Raw genomic sequence first — 17,112 nt, 5'->3', positions numbered from 1 at the left:
GTTAAAAGAGAACAAATATTACAAGCTAGACATTTTACTTGGCAAAAACATTAAATGAGAAACATTCTTCTGTCACTAATACATATGTACTATATTTCATAGCTCCTACCTAAATGACAATATAGACAAGTAATATAGACAGCAATAAGTGTTACCCGAGATGGAATTAAATTCATTTTACTTACTTCTAGATCTGTCTAATTACTATTTGTGACCACAGATAGCTCTATCCCAAAGACAGAATGATTGGATCACAGGGTCTTACTCTTGGTTCTCTATGTCTGGATTTGGGAGAGATTTGTTCATGATCACAACTATTGATCAGACTGTCAGAGACCATCAGAGGAACGACAGGAATTTTAAAAGCTGAGTCAGATAATGCAGCAGTTTTACCTGTAGTAAATGTTTGAATGGTTTGAATTTGAATATTTGAAGGACTTTATACCACAGCAACACACATTTATTTGTCTTGGTCTCTGGTGAGGGTGAATTTGGTGAAGAGGTTGAGCGATTGTTGATGTTGAGAAGTCTCTGCTTTTTAAATTAAGTTTCCATCATCAATCTAATCCATGGCTTTTCTCCTCGGGGGTACTGGGTTCTATGTTTGCATTAAAAAATCACGCCCAGTGAAGCTTTACATTAGACACTATTTTCATTCCTTGTTAGAAGTAGAGAAACTGCCATGTCATAGTTTTTTCTCTAAGGCCTTTTCAGAATACTATCATCCTTAAAATATCGCTGCGCTCGCAACTTTACTCTGAGACACCTTGAGGAGTGCAGCTGCCTTGAGCACACTTCTAATAGCCATTTGTATGGGACTTTATAAATCACTTAACCAACAATCCTCTCTGTTAGTCCTCTCAGTGTAAAGTTCCTTGTTGTGAGCCATCGCTGACTGAAACAAAATCAATTACTGATTTTTCTTAATTCTGTGGAGAGTGGATAAGCTGTCCTTGTGTTTTTGTATCAGTTCTAGTGGCCTTGTTGTTGGCCTGTTAAGTATCATCAGCCAACACACACATGTAGACACAGACATACACATGAACACACTGCCAAATAACTCTCTTGACTATGAAGTGCACTAATTAGTGTGGATAAACATTGGAGTTGATGCTTGTTTACAGCTAATGAGCTTCCACTGTGATTGGTCTGTTAGTTCCGTTGGAGAAAAGGTCACTGGGAAGCAAAACTCAATGGTTTAGCAAGTGCAGGATAGATGACCAGTTTGCTGTGAAATGATGTGATGCTATTATTTATATATATATATATATATATATGTATACCCCTGTCCATGTTTGTCTACGGGCAGCCCGGATACGCTTAATTACAACCTAATGGGTAAAGCCCAAAGCATGATTGGTCAGTCACAAAATATATAATATTCTTACTGTAGGCAGAGGTGGCTCAATACCACAATACTGAGTATGTGCTGATTCTGATACAATCAGATACAATTTATTCCCTTTCATATCTACTAAGCTGTTACAGTAATAAGCCATTCATGAGCAACTTGGATGTTCCAATGTCATAAAAATGACATCATTTGCTCTTGAGATGTTAAATGCAAAAACTGTTTTACCTGTAGAATATAAAAACATACTGTATACCCAGTGTCCTGTAAGACATAGTAATGTAATGGCAAACATGTTTGAGATCCATATGTCAGCTGTTAAATTCATCAACATTTTCCAAGTATTTTGAAAGGAATTCACTAACTAGCATGTACAGATGTGGCCCAGCCATTTCCTTTTCTTGGGAGCATGAATTAAATTAAGGTTGAACCACAACGTTTTCAGTCATGGAAAAGGGCTGGTCGACCATGACACATTTCACAATTTTCTCACTTATGAGCTTTGTTTTATTGCAGTTCAAGTGGAGCTTTTTGCACTTCTTCAATGCTTTCAAAGACGTTCATCACTTTATTACTCTTATGAAATACCCAGACACAGCCGACATTAGGATGGCAGAAAACTATTGTGGTTACATATCGCTACTTCTGTTTTAGCCAGGGTCACATGCCAAAAGTTTATATATTTCAATGTCTATTTGTCAATGGTTCATACCGAAATGCATGTTTTTTTCCAAGATCCTGTATTTTTGGCTATTATGATCATACTGAAAGCAAAAAAGGTACCTGCCAAAATAAAAAGACTGGGGTTCTCTCTTACCTGTACCTCATCAACTCAATTAAGGGTCTCAGAGTGCAGTGTGAACGTAAACCCGCTGACAGTCCACCCACCCCGCACGCGAGAATAAGCAAGAGGATAGCAATATAATCTTATAAGCAGTAGGATACCAATGCATTTCACTGCATCTCTCTCTCCTACCTGTGGCCTTGATCAATGTTTGCTTCAAAATGTGCCCGCTACAGAAACTGGTATCAGAGAAAAGCTCTAATGTTCTACCAGAATGTAAAAGTAACACTGTTTGGGATTTGACTGAAACACACTGTCAGTGGGTTTTAGATGGTGAAATCAAATACTGAATATAGCTGCATTTGAAAAATATTCAGTATTTAGCTTTTAAAAAATATTCCTCAAGCCTAATAGCTTTTTAGCATACTTCAGCACAATTGTTCATTGCAGAGATTTTTCAGTGAATCTAACAATTTGGCCGAAAAAGATTTTTTGACATATTGAAGCTCAGAATGCTGCAGCTGCATCAAGGAAGGTCCTGGTAGATGACATTGATTATTACTGAGGGGAACCATATGGAAGAAAGGAGAGGAGAGCAGGAGGGGGAAAAAAGAGAAAATAGAAGGGGAAAAGGGACACTGGATGAAGACAGCACTGAGGATGAAAGTGATATTTATATGCAAAAAAAGAGAAGGAGGAGGGAGGGAAGGCAAGGCAATACATGGAGAAGAAACGAGATGAGGAGAAGAGAAGAGAGGAGAGGAAAGGAGAGAGGAGAGGAGAGAGCATCCTCTCTGTGGATGGTAAAGCTAATCCCAAGCATGGTGCAGATTAAGTGCATGACACAAAATGCACATTTATGAGGTAAAGCTGAGGAACAATCTGCTTAAAGGGATCGAGAGCAAACACAAACACACACGTTACCTTTGGTAATATCATCCCTGATGCATAAACAGACACAAACATGCCTTGGTGAGACTTCTACAGCTCATATTAGCACAGCTCATTATTTAATGATGGTAAACTGTCATGTAGCACAGTCATGTGTAAAGTATAACACAATGACTTTATCCAGAACCACAGAATAAGTGTAGTTGTTCTCTTAATTGAGTAAAAAAAACAGCAATACTGTTCCAATGCTGTTAAATGTTCAGAGACTATTGAAAACACAGAAATAAGGTAGTAGTTTGCAAAGGAAAACAATGACATACTTAACCACAGTTACACACACACACACACAAACACACATATAGGATAATAGATTCCAATTCCTCATTATAAAACATATGGAAATGCTCCCTAATTGCCCTCTATACATGACACAACAAAATCATGTATGTGATATTGTGCGTATGAGTGAGGGAGAGTGGGTGAGAGAGAGAGGCAATAACATTTCCAAGGGATTATATATCCATAGTGCCATCTAGTGTCTCTTGGAAAAACACACATAAACACACATGAGATTCCAGTAGCGATTGTGCCGCAGATGGTAGATTGCCTTACAGAAGTAAAGCCTTTTCATGAAAATACATTACAGAAGCTAAAATGAAGTCATTACTATATTCCCTATTCCCCTTAAAGGTCTTCATAGGGTGTTCTTTCATATTTCCATTATTCCTACGCAAGAACTCCACAGGGGATTTATGAGCTGATGACAAATGTATACAGTAATGGAACAAGTGTATATATTATGTGCTAAAATTCCACTAAAGTGTGTATACAAAAAAATAAATGAGAGAAAAATAAAGTTCAAACCAAGGGAGGAGGGAAACAATAGAGAATAGATTCATGGCTTTTGACTGAAAGGGGAGAGCCATAGTCAGTTCTCATAAGAGATTAACTACATATTACAATTAATAATTAACAACAACATGTTCGTAAAATGATTCATAACATAATAAATTATTAATCAAATCATAAACCTACTCATTATGTCAGTAAGAATGTCTTGTTATTTGATCTGTGTGTGGTAATGATAATTACACTGATCATTTATTATGATTAGTTATGGCCATTGTATAAATATTTCAGAGCAGTCTGCTTTAAATGGAATCTTAGAAAAGATACAAAAAGTGTGTAATCACATCACACATTTGTTGAAAATAAATGTGTATTTAATCTTGTAAAATACAGATGCTGTAAAAAAGTGTTTAGAGCTGCAAACGTGAAAACTGTCATAAACAAGTTGTAGGTTGGATGATAGCGTCAGTCGGTAAAAGTGGCAAAAAAAGGCATTTATTTGTGACAAGTAATTTATTGTATTGTCTCTGTGAAAAAAACATAACACATAAGTAACACATAAGTAGACCATGACCTACAGTATATGACTATTGCAGGTTAATACTGTCTCATGGTGACTGTAGAGTGATTATAAAGAATTTACTTTTTTAGGTATACATCTGAATCACTCCACTCACTGTTACACACTAATTAAAACATCATAAGACCGAGGATTGGATTCTAACGAGTCACTCGCGGCCATGAAAAATTAATTTCCAATTACATTTGGACATAGTACTGTCAGATATGCCTAATCGTTTAAATATTTTTCTCACCATGATAGGAATGTTTCTGTCAACCTACATTTTAGCGCAATGTATCGTGACAGAACGCTTCCTCTGATGTTACTCACACATGCACAGATGTGTGCATGCATACATGCCTACACAGGTTTAAAAGATGGCTTGTTACAAGCTGTTACAGAGGCTTCACATTAACATTTCAGCTATCAGCTATATCAGTAAGTGAAAGACAAAAATTCCCGATAGACCACTGAAACTGATAAAATGCTCCGCTTTCTGTTCTATTCCACTATTGAATAGCAGTGCTATAGGAGCTGTTGTTGCTGAAATTCAATATACTCCAGCTGCCAGGAGCCATGTCTTACAAAACCCATTATGAAACAAGCCTCTTCTTAAGGCCACAGCTTTGAATGCCTGTGTGTGTATACTTTAATTGCTGCTGAGCACATTGGGCTTATGGGAGGGTATGCAATAGGTACCAAACTGTCCCTTATCCCCTGGGCTTCCTCTTCTTCCTATCAGAGTTATCCCTACTCATCTGCTTCTCCCTCCATCTGTCTCATCTGCCCTCTCTCCCCTCAGCTGAGTCACTCTCCAGTCTCAACTCAACTCTCCTTATACAGTATTTAAATAACTTTAATAGCAGGACTGTTTTTAGCCAAATTAAATGCTTTTGAAAAACTCTCACTTCTTTATGGGCTTGATTTTAATCACATAGATATGTCATGGAAGGGTAATTTACTAGTGACTATCCAGTTGCTATCTACAGATAGTATAGGACAACAGTGGCATGTCTGTACTAGAAATGCTGGTATCAGCGATAACTTTAGTTTCATATGTATAATGAAAAAAGGATTTCAGGTTTTCACTAGTAAAGAATTAGATTTGTGATTCTAAATTCTCTCAATTAGATTTTGTGCCTCTACCTATTCATGTAACATGCAACATTTTTTTTTTTTTTTTAAGATACAGAGCTCCTCTTTATACTCTTCGTATCATGAGGTGGAACCCAAAATGGGTCACAGAGATGTTTTTAGTAGATCTAAGTAAGAGAAAGACAGACTCCAATTTGATTCTCTAGCTAGAAAAACTCCCACTTGATTCTGTGGCTGAATTTTTGTTTTGACTGCATGCTCCGAGCCATTTTATGTTCTTCCTTTTTCCCCTTGTGCAGTTTCCTTGAGCATCTTGAAAGAGATTTCAAAAATGTCATTAATTATTAGCATCTCCCTTGTCAGAGGCGTGCAGTGAGAGAGATAGAGAATAGGCCTGCATCTCTTGTGGGCTGGCAGTGATTGGTAAACATAAAAATATTACCCTAATTCAAGAATAAGAGAAACTCATCCCACCAGGGCATATTTCAAACTGTCACTGCAAGATGCTGAGGAAAAAAACATACTTCAAATGGAGGCCAGAAAGGGAATGTGAGAAAACCTTATCTGAATGTTACATCAAACTTTGATATGCCAAAGGAGGCTGCGAACAACTGCAAGCTATTACAGGAGAAGCAAATACTGGAAGGCATATCTGTTTTGATCCATTCAGGTTGATTCACTTTGATAAGTGCAGAAACCTTAAATTCTGTTTAGTCTTTGGAAACTAGAGACTAATTTTACAATTTTGTTCCCAAGAAAAACAAACTTAAAACCACCAACATTCACATAACTGTCAAAATCACACACAGACACACGAAATGAGGCAAAAGGTAACTTGAGAAACTCGAGTTTGGGTTGTTTGCAGTATGCAACTTTACAATTGGATCTCCACCTCAAGAGTAGAAAAACCACAAATTCTCTCCAGCTATTTTAAATTTTCAGCAATGTTCAATCCATATTGTTACATCTGTGACAGTGATTTTTAAGAAGATGCTGTCAACAAATAGTTTGGTAAGCTCTCTTGATTATGATACCTGCCCTGTTAGCATAATTTAGCTAAAGTAGCTAATGTTAGCCCAAGTGTGCACTGCTCAGTGTTCCTGGTAAGCTAGCGTTCATTTCAGTCTGAGTTAGTGGGGCGTCTTTCCAGAGTGTGAAAGGCAACACTCTGCACTTCTTATTTGAAAGGTCCTGGCTCCAAACAGAGAAGGTGGCATCGACCCTAAGCTGCAACCTTGGGCTTCAAACCAGCTCCAATGCAAACCAATGTCACAGCTCGCTACATCTATCTTTATATACAGTCTATGTCATAACCACCCCAACAGCTACAAAAAGAGACACGTGGGTTCATCATGTCACGTTAGTAATTCAACTTTCTGTAATCTCAAGCTGTTATTTGAGACAATAAAGGAGCAAATTGCCAACTGCATCTTCAAGTAACAATACAGTACAGAATCTGTAGGCGCTTTTTGACAGAGTGAGAATTTCTTGTAAAATGTTCTGTGTGAATTTTAAATGGCTCATTGACTAGCTGATCGATCATAAGTCAGGTCAGAATGCCATGCTGAGGCAGTGTTTTTGCTTGCTCTACACTTGCATGTTTTCTCACTGTTATGCTCTTGTGATGGGGACAACAGTTTCGGTAAGAAATACTGAAAAAAAAAAGTATTTGATGGCACCCGGAGAGCAAGTACGAACAAACCGCACACACACTACCACAAACTGGCCAGTGGGAAAAAGAGTGGGAACATGTCTTTGAAGACAAAGTCTCACAAGTGAAGCCACATCATTCTGTGAGAAAGGTACAACCAGCAGTCAGTGAGGGGGCAGAGAGATCATTCTGCCTCTGGACCACGGTTTACATACAAAGCAGTAAGGATCTAATTACAAGGCAGAGTCAGGCCAGATACTGTATGACAGACTCCATTTGAGGGCACAGACAAGGTCCCGAGGGAAAGACAAGAGAAACTCAAGCTCGATATGCTGTCCGCTTCTCTTTTTAATGCTGTCACTCTGAAGAGATTACTTGTCCAAAAGAATTGATGGCTTTATCCAGATTTACAGGAACAATCTTGCTGTTAAAATTCTGTGTAGAACTTGAAAAATGTTTGGTATCTTTGAATTTCTCTTTGATGGTGTTTTTGAACATAAAATATAAAAACATCAGATTGGGTAATTCACAAATGAAACATGAAAATGTTTAATGGTTAATAGTTAATTTAGATATCAATACAACCTAAGTACCTCCTGTAAGTGTGAGTCTTACACACTCATAAGAAGCTACACTTTATATGAAAAAGGATCCTACTATTTGCTTAAGTTATCAAATCTATAAAGGACCTGTGCACAGTGTAATAGGTTATATGGCTCCATACATGTGCAAGCAATCTGAAGACATTACAGTTCAATTTGACATTTTACTGACCAAACAATGAATCCAAAAGAAGGGTTCAAGGGTTTAAGGGAGCAGTTACTTTAGCCATTAATCGACAGATGAAAGAGTGATGAAAATAATTATTTTTTGCTGATATATTCCATAAATATGTAAGTTTTTGTGAACATTACAATGAATTGCTCCTGGTATATGTGAATACTGACTTACAGGGACAGAGTTAACTCTGACAGACCAATCCAAGATTCTGTTCACTTCTGGGATTCACACAAGGTTTTTTTTTTATTATATATGGATATAGCAGACATTAATATGAAGATTAACGGCAAGTACCAGCAGTAATGTGGCGATCAAATAATCACAAGCGCGTAAAACGAGTGTCAGATCCAGTCAGAAAAATTCATTTCAACTGCTTCAAGCAATGTTGGCGAGAAAAAGGATTTTTTATACCACTGCCTGCAGGAGATGAGATGAATAGGAATGTGTAAAATCTATATGGATACCAAAGAATATCACAAGGAAAATAGCCTTTAAGCAATCCACTTGGGTCTCTCAACTCAAATGTGAATGTGTAAAGGGTGAGATTATGTAGTTGCACAGGCAGCGGTGCTGATAAAATTTTAAAAAACATAAAGGCTCCGCTTCATTATCTCAACCCATTCAAACACAATCATCATCACCATAGTTTTATATCTCAGCACATATGAAAGACAGACAACACCCAGAAACATTCAGAGTGGTGTATGGTGTTTGTCTGATAACCAAAGACACAAACACACTGGTAGAATGAAAGCGCTTTTTTAATCTTAGATCATATCCTCAACACAGCTGCAGAATGCCTGGGGCGGTGGTGGGGTGGGGTTGGGACATATGGGCTGCCTGCGTTTTCCCAGGATGCTTAGGCTGCATGGTTTATGTGAGTTTGCTTTTGTTAGTGTTTTCTAAGGATAGGTTTCCTTTCTCATTGGTTGAGGAATTAAACCGTGGGATCAGAAAAAAAGCCATGATGCAACAGCAGAAGTCTTCATTTTGTGCGTGAAAAACTCAGGGGTGGTGGTAGTGGAGGAAGGCATGCTTGACTGTTTTTTCAGATGTGATCACAGCTGACCTGACCACTCTTAGGGGACGGACAGCGAGGCCATTAGATCCTTTACTCATAAAGTACCATCATCTTTGATTCATAAGAATCAATCAGAGTTTGAAAGTTTTAAACATGGATCAAAGCTTTTATCCACTTTTATCCACTTATCCAAATTTTTCATCTATACACTTTTAACCTACCTTACTGTGACTTATTTTTGATCAAGAGGTCAACTCCTTAACTCCAAGATAAGGGGATTCTTACAATAAAAGCAATAATCTGGCTAGTACAGCCTTTAAGTCCTTCACATTCGGGTTCCTCAAAATACATTTAAGTATAATCATACAGCTATAATTATGCAAGCAGAATCATTCGATTACATGCAATGCACACTACACAGAGAAAGCAGATTGCAATTATATGGCTTTTAACAGCCCTTGTTGTCACTGTACTTACGGTTCAGTATTCTGTGAAACCATACTGCACACTCATTATTCATTAATGTAAATTTACAAGACACGTTGATTAGAAGCGCCTCCGCCTCCAGAGATACAGAAGGGCAGCAGTTAAACGAGAACGACTGGTCTGTCCAATGTTATGGCAGCCGAATTTGCTGATGATGAAGGTTAAGCAATTAGCAGGGGTCACTGAAAAAAAAAAACATACATGACCTTCTAATTTAGCACCGTATGCTTGTGACAAATTGTTCCTTCCCTATAAACCTAATAATTAACATTTTTATCGACACAGCTGAGGACATGTAACAGTTAATCTGTCTGGAAACTGGCAGCAGTGTGTGGAAAACAGATAGGGCCTGCTAGGAAGATGATTAGAAAACTACAAAGGAAAGATTTAGATCATGTTTGTAGGCGGGGTGTGTGTGTGTGTATGTGTGTCGAATGAATTGGAATGAGAAAGCGTGGTGTACAATAAGCGGGAAAGGCAGAGGGGAGGAGGTGATAGAGAGAGAGGAGCAGGACGGGGAATTGAGTATGCTCATACATGTTTGTGGAAATCCTTACATTGCAGTTTGGCAGCAGAGGTCAGTGAGACAGTGAAAGGTTAGGAGTAATTTATCACAGTGAATTAAGTAAAGAAGATGTCACTGTTCCGCTGCCTCCTCCCCCGCTGTGATTATACGTAGAACAAGTGGTGACAGAGGACATCCAGAGGTCGCTGTCATCTTCGATTCAGCTTCCACTCAAACTACCGCAGCCTCTACACCCTCCACAGAAAAAGCCAGTAATATCTCATCATCAGGTGCATATCATCTTCTAGTTCTGTGGCATCGAAAAGGAAGAGAGGATTTCTACGATCAAGGACAATTTCAAACAAGATGTTTTGACTACAAGGATCATTATTGCTCCACTGATGCGAAAACTGCAAAATGCGAAAAGTCTTTCATATTTCTTCAAAATACTTTATGCAGTACATAAATAATGATTTCATATACAGATTCACCTCGCACTGAAGGCAGCTTTAAGTAAAGGCAAGGTGTAAAAAATTGGATTAAGCTTATTCCAAACAGGCTATATTGGAGGTTTGTTCCATATTTGTGCACTGTCAGAAGAAAAATACCTTATGCAAAATAATGTCTAAATTCTCTATGGAACATCTCAATCTAAAGCAATCAAAAGGACATTTGCTCACAAAACCCTGGCATTTCTCAGGAGGGGATAATCCGTGTTATTGTAGATTTAAGTAAAGCAATCATCAGGTATAGAAGCAGTTGGGAATGAAACCTTTTCATTTCTTAACAGCTGAAGGCCGCAGAGCATTAATGGTAAGAATGGCTCGCAGCTGTTTTCCTCTCATGGGTAAACACAATTTGGATAGTTTAGGATTATTTCAAGCAAGTCCCTGCTGAGCATCACAACATCAGTCAACATCTCTGCCCTTTCTATTGGATCATTCATGCACAGCTTCACCCTCCCTGTTCTGAATGCAGGACATGTTGCCTCAGTCATGCAATCTGCCTCTAATAACATTACCCCAGGGGGAGAAAGGCGATATCATCACCGGGACTTTGTGTCATTCGGCTGGTACTGTGAATGCAAAGACAATAGAAATCAAGACAATAAAAGACTCTTATTAAACTTTCACATGCTTACTAGGATATGAAAAATTTAATTATATATATGTTTTCATATGTTAAAAATATATATGCATGTGTATGAAAGGATTCTTTCTATATTTTTCAAAACGTCCCAATAAATTCTCACTTTTTTTCAAGAAAACTTGTATTTGTAATGTATTTGATCAACTTTCTTAGATATATACTCAGTTGCCAGTTTATTATACCTAGCTTTTGAGAGGTATAATGTTCAACTTCTGTTTTCTAAAGGTATTAATTCAACTTTATGGATATTTTAGAGGCTGTAGTTTGTGGTGCTGTTGAATAATATTCCTTTATTCTGACAGATGTTTCTTACGTTTCATCTGCCCCATTAATATCGATGAGTGGAAAAACACCTCTCATTATATAACCGAATTCAACTGCAGGATTTATTGCAGGGTTGTTGTATTAGACTGCATTAATTTTACCTCGGTGTACCTACTCAAATCAAATACATATGTTAATATATTTGATCTACAAATAAAAGTACTTTCACGTAAGTTATATATGTAATTATATATCGTTTGATAAACAGGTGAAAAATCTGTCTCTCAAGAGATCATATATCCTCTAGCAGCTTCACAAACTTAATATTTTCTTATGTTGTATTGAAAGACTCAATCAATTTGGCGATGCCATTCCTGTATTTTGTATATTTTGGTGTTGGAGATGGATATCATACCTTAAGAAATTAAATATAGCAAAATCTTTCAGCTCACTTTATACTTTACTGTATTTGAGGCAAGAACTACTAATGTACACACCAACTGCAGTTAGAATCCGTGAACCATAAAAATTGCATAGCCAACCATGTGTCAGTGCTTTTGCTGTCCCTCTTTGGGGGGAGGGGACAAGTTGTCTGAGTGTGTGTGTGTCTGTGTGTTGGGGTATTGAATACACATGTACACGGAGGGCATGGAGGAGACAACAGTGTCCCGAAGGATTTATTTGAAAAGAGCCTCCCATGACCTGGCTTGATCTTGTCCCTTCATTCTTTGGTGGGGGTTGCGGATGCGTGTGTGTGCATGCTCAGTGTTGGGGATTTGCAGATCTTTCTAGCGGCTGTCCCCCCGAGGATAGGGCTGCACTCCCACCGATGGCTCATAGCGCTAATCTGACTGACAGCTTGGTCCAGCTCTCAGCCAAGAAACAGCCCACCAGCAAAGTCCAAATACCTGACCGCTGAAGAATCTTATCTGCTATGTGATGACAGAGGAGAGGCTGCTCTCCCCACACAAGCAAATGCTAAACCGCCTGTCTCACTCTCTGCCTCTTTATCTGTCTGCTTACTGTTTGTCAGCACAACACTGTGAGACCTACACTTCTTCGGACTCGGCTGGATGTGACAGTTTGACAGACTGTCACAGCAGCAAACTAAAAGGCAGTGGGATATCATAGCACCCTTCTCCAGGCATTTGGAAACCTTCACCCTTGATGCTTCATTTTAGTTTACATACATTTAAATGCATGCATTTTTCTGCATTATTTCATATGCTTTGCATGAATACAAATTGTACTTTATTCACTATAAACATGTCTCTAACACTCTGGCATTACTGCATGTTGCTGCATGTCTCTTTCTAAAAAATGAATAAACCAAAAGGGAGGTGAGTTGATATCATGGTTGAATTTAATTTCCCTTAAAGCTTGATCTGACAAAACACAGATTCATTTTTGTGCTCCTGTTACTGTGTGTACCATTAATAAACTCCTGCCACGTCAGTAAACAGCCCCCACAGGCCATCTGCCTTATTTCTTCCTCCTTCAGAGCCTGTTTAGCTATGATGCCCACTCATCAATCAGTGGGGCTGTTCCACAAGCCATCCAACTCAACTTGAACTAGATGACCTCATAATTGAATATTAAACCCCCCGATGAGTGGTGAGGCAAGCCACTGTGATGCCGACTGGAGGCGGTAAAGCGTTGTGCTAGCAGAGACTCGTGTGGTGCTGTTTAATGCAGTGTCAGTAGCATCTTGCCTACCCTGAGGTTATTCTGTCACACTTCCATAATTTCAATCTTTTCAATAAGAAAAGCATCTAAACACACCCACACTCAAACACAGGTCCACAGATGCAAGCAGGCATGGATGTAGGCTACTTGGCACGTACGCATGCAAACACAGCCGGTTTTACGTAAATGGTTCAGTTAACATCATGAAACAAATCTGAGTTTATGTGTTTTTATTTTGGACTGTGTTTAATGCAGCATAATGGAGGATGACAGTGAGGGAGACAGCATGAGAGTCTGTGGACAGCAACAGATCAGAGTTAAGATTAAGGAAACTCTGCAATACAAATTTAATTGCATTTATAGGCCTACAAGCAAAATGATGAGTGCATCAGGGGTTAAGTCAGAAGGAAATGGTATTTTTCTGGTGTTTTGTTGATATAATCTGATGAACGAAATGGATGTTCAGGAAGAACATGATGTTGGGAGGTGCTCTTCAAAAAGTTCAAAGGATGCTTTGTTTACTGTTGCAAATTTGGATTATCTAAAAGTAAAAGCACTTTCAGCATGTGTCAGCAGTGTTTTTTGGAGAACCAAAAAGGTTCTTCACATCTGCTATTGACACAGTACAACAGGGAAAACCAAAATTTAGGTGAAAACCGTGACTTTTGATCAGTTTCCTGAAGATTTTTATGGCATTAATTGCCCATCTAATCACATGACAACATCCAAGTTTCACAACAAAGTTTTTTTTTTCTCCACAAGAGGCTGGAGCTCTATCCTTCCAACGAACTTTAGCAAAGCTAAAACAACATGCCAGACCCCCCCTGCTGCTTCAAGAGGCTCCCTGTGAAAGCAAGGCCAAGAGGCTGACTCTCTTAGAGAAATGCCTCATTCAGACTCAGACTGGCATCAGCTGTTGACAGACAGCCCAGAATAAAAAGATCCTCATGACTGGTGTCCTCTTTGGAGTAACTGTGAGGACAAACTGATTAAAATGTACGGACAACCTCCCTTAACAAACAAGAACGTGACCAATAGCTTTTAAAGATTAGCTGTTGTGACAGGCAGTCCCAGCAAAACTGGGATTAAGATAATTCCTGTTTTCATCTGAGAGTAAATGATCCCTCAAGAGTTTAGAATCTCTCTCACTCATCAACGTTTAATAGAGTAGAGTAAATCTAAAAGGAGGTAAAAGGAAAGCTAACAAATTAAATGTTTTAATCAATACTGCACTAATTATGCATGGGTATTTCACTCTATGTGGAGCAGTTACATCTATAACATTTTATATTGCATGGTGGCTTTTCCAGTAGCTGGATTTACAATTTTAGCACAATCCTAGCAGTGTTACTGCTTCACATAAGATACTTCAAGTCGTCACAGCATCAAGAGCATCTAGTCTAATTTGATGGTTACATAAAGAAATATGTGGGAAAAAGATATAAGATGCACATATGTCAGCATACAGGAAGCCCAACAATCCACAAATTAAACAACTTCCAATGCTTTCAGCAGATCACAAAATAATTATGTGACATACTAAAACACAGTATAAACATGGCCCACTTTTCAATTTTCTCCAAAGTTAAGCAGTCAATTCCTTTATACAAACATTTTGTATAAGCCAGCTTTTGGTTTGCAGGAGCAGGCAGCTCCTCAACATGCTAACGAAGACGATTACTTTGGCTTCAAGTTGCAGAGAGTCATCCAGGTACACTACTGTACTGTACAGTGCGTGTTTACATTTATTCTTGGAAGTCGTTGCAGCTGCAGCATCAAAATAGATTACCAACCCTCACAAGTATAATCATCCCAGCATGTAGAGGCTGTCTTCCCCTTAGAAAAAGCTCCTGCTCTTGTCATCATTAGAATGTCTTAATAATTATCATCTCAGGGTGAACTGGGGAGAGGGAGGTCTAAAGAGAGAGAGAGAGAGAGAGAGAGAGACTGAGAGAGCAGGCAGCACCCTGTAGATGCATGATGAATGAGGGTGTCAGTTGTATTCACCCAACTAGCAGAGCTGTCTCCGGGAGGGTTGGGCCTCATGCGCTGAGACCTGTCTCATTAAGAGTGATCATGCATTAACAAGAGAGCAAGAGAGCGAGAGAGAGAGAGAGCGAGTAGGGAAATAAATCATCTTAAGTAAGATGGTGAACCACCAGTTTTTGAAGTTTAATAGCTGTCTCGAAGCATAAAACCAGTTTAACTGCTGATCAACATGTGTCTAAAGAATATCACACTTTGGAGCACACCATGTATTTATATGAGCATACAAGGATTAGAAAGTAATTGTTTGGATGCTTAGTAATTCATTTAAATTAATTGTAATAGATTGTTTGTTCTTTAATAGTGTCAAAGTTTGAGAAGAGGTCAACACTCGCACACTGGAGCCTATTCTCTTGCTCCCCATTGTTTTGGTATCCTGCATTATTGATGTGGAGCTGACATTTTACACTCTGCTATGCTGAAGCCACAGTGCCTCCACTGTCACCTGCAGCACTGTGTCTTCACGATAACCATATTGACATAATGTCATAGATGATGTAATGATCATAAATGATGTAACATCCCTGCGGACACTCTGTAGGATTGCTATTGTATTTGTTAATGAGCTTCACAAATCATCATCATCACTTCATGCATCTTTCAATGCCATACTATGTGCAGATGATAAAAACAACATGTGATCATTACTTTGACAACACCAATGGTCTCTACGATGACTGTTTTAGTGCTTATGGATAAGAGAAATTCTTGACCGTTGCTCTTGCTGGCATCAGGGGCGTGGCTGGTGGCAGGAAACGTGAAAATATTTTCAGCAAGTCTCATAATCATCCAGTGCCAGATAGTGCCGCTAAACGTGCCATAATGAGATCTCCCTCAGCAATGCAACCTCACATCAATATCATGCAAGTTTGAAGGTGAAACTGTCAGTCTCACACTTTTTGTAGTTTTAGCACTTTCACAGTCCTGATGGTGCATTTGCAGGCCCCTTCTGAAATAAAGATAAATGCATAAATATTGAGTCCATGATTCAACGTTTACGCACCACTTCAGAGATTTATGAGGGCACATTTGCTCTCTCGCGGTGTTTTCTAAATCACCACATCAGTCAAACACTCATTGTTTTCATCTTGCGTGTTTCTGTGCAAGAGAAAAGCTTTCCACACACTCGTAAACAGCTGATATGCTCCATTGTGCTGTTGCAACTTCAGTATCCCATGCGCAGGGTTTGCCTCGCACATTGCATTAAGTAACAGCGTGATTATTAGCCAGCGTGCATCTTCCTGTGCACGTTTACTCTCTCTATTCATTCAGAAAGCTCAGGAAAGAAGCACAGCCTACCTCGGTTCGACGTGACAGCTCCGTGTGTTGACTTGTACTACTGAAGCAGCGCCTGGCAACACTGTGACACTCGCAGTAGAGATCACAGTTGGTGCGCGCGGAAGTTTTGACGAGTCAGTGACTGAGGGATCCCACTGACTGTGCCTGACGTATTTGTGTATCACACACACATACACATACACACACTACTGTGGAGTGTATATGGCGACGCCCCAAAACAAAACTGATCTAGTTGAGATTCACCGACGGATCATTAACGCTTGTTAAAGATGTTGCCGTTCAACTCGGCTGTGCAGAACGGTGCGCTCCATCTCCCTCCCGACGTGGTCCCAAAACTAAAGGCTCCCCGAGGACACGTGACCAACCCACGGGGACGGGAACGGCTCTCATTCCCCCACGGCAGCAGCTGGGATCGGTTACCCGCGTGCTACAAACCCGAGCTGTGTGCACCCATCCTCCTCCTCTTCCACCCGCCCTCTCATCCCCTGTGGCCTCACGGTGTCGCTGTCATGTAATTACACTAACATGCACTATAAGTAAGATCTGATGTGAGAATGCACCTGTCTCACTAATCAAATCTAAGGAATATGATTTTGCAAAATAGTTGGTAGTGATGAAACGTCAAGATTGGCCCCAATATTTGATACAATTATGATAAAAGTCATTTTAAAGTAGGTGGCAATTTGAATCAAA

The 17,112-nt window shown here is 39.1% G+C and overlaps 1 protein-coding gene across 1 annotated transcript in view; it reads right to left on the bottom strand.

Moving 5' to 3' along the window:
• Window positions 1–16,891, bottom strand: part of mid2 (midline 2) — a 143,948-nt gene extending 127,057 nt beyond the window's left edge. The window contains exon 1 of the mRNA XM_044363447.1: window positions 16,420–16,891. The gene's annotated coding sequence lies outside the window, so the exon portion shown is untranslated. The remainder of the gene's footprint in view (window positions 1–16,419) is intronic.
• Between the last annotated feature and the right edge of the window lie 221 nt (window positions 16,892–17,112).

This window comes from Thunnus albacares, chromosome 10 (assembly GCF_914725855.1).
Source record: "Thunnus albacares chromosome 10, fThuAlb1.1, whole genome shotgun sequence".
Classification (NCBI taxonomy): Eukaryota; Metazoa; Chordata; class Actinopteri; order Scombriformes; family Scombridae; genus Thunnus; species Thunnus albacares.
This window is presented reverse-complemented; position numbering and strand designations above follow the sequence as displayed.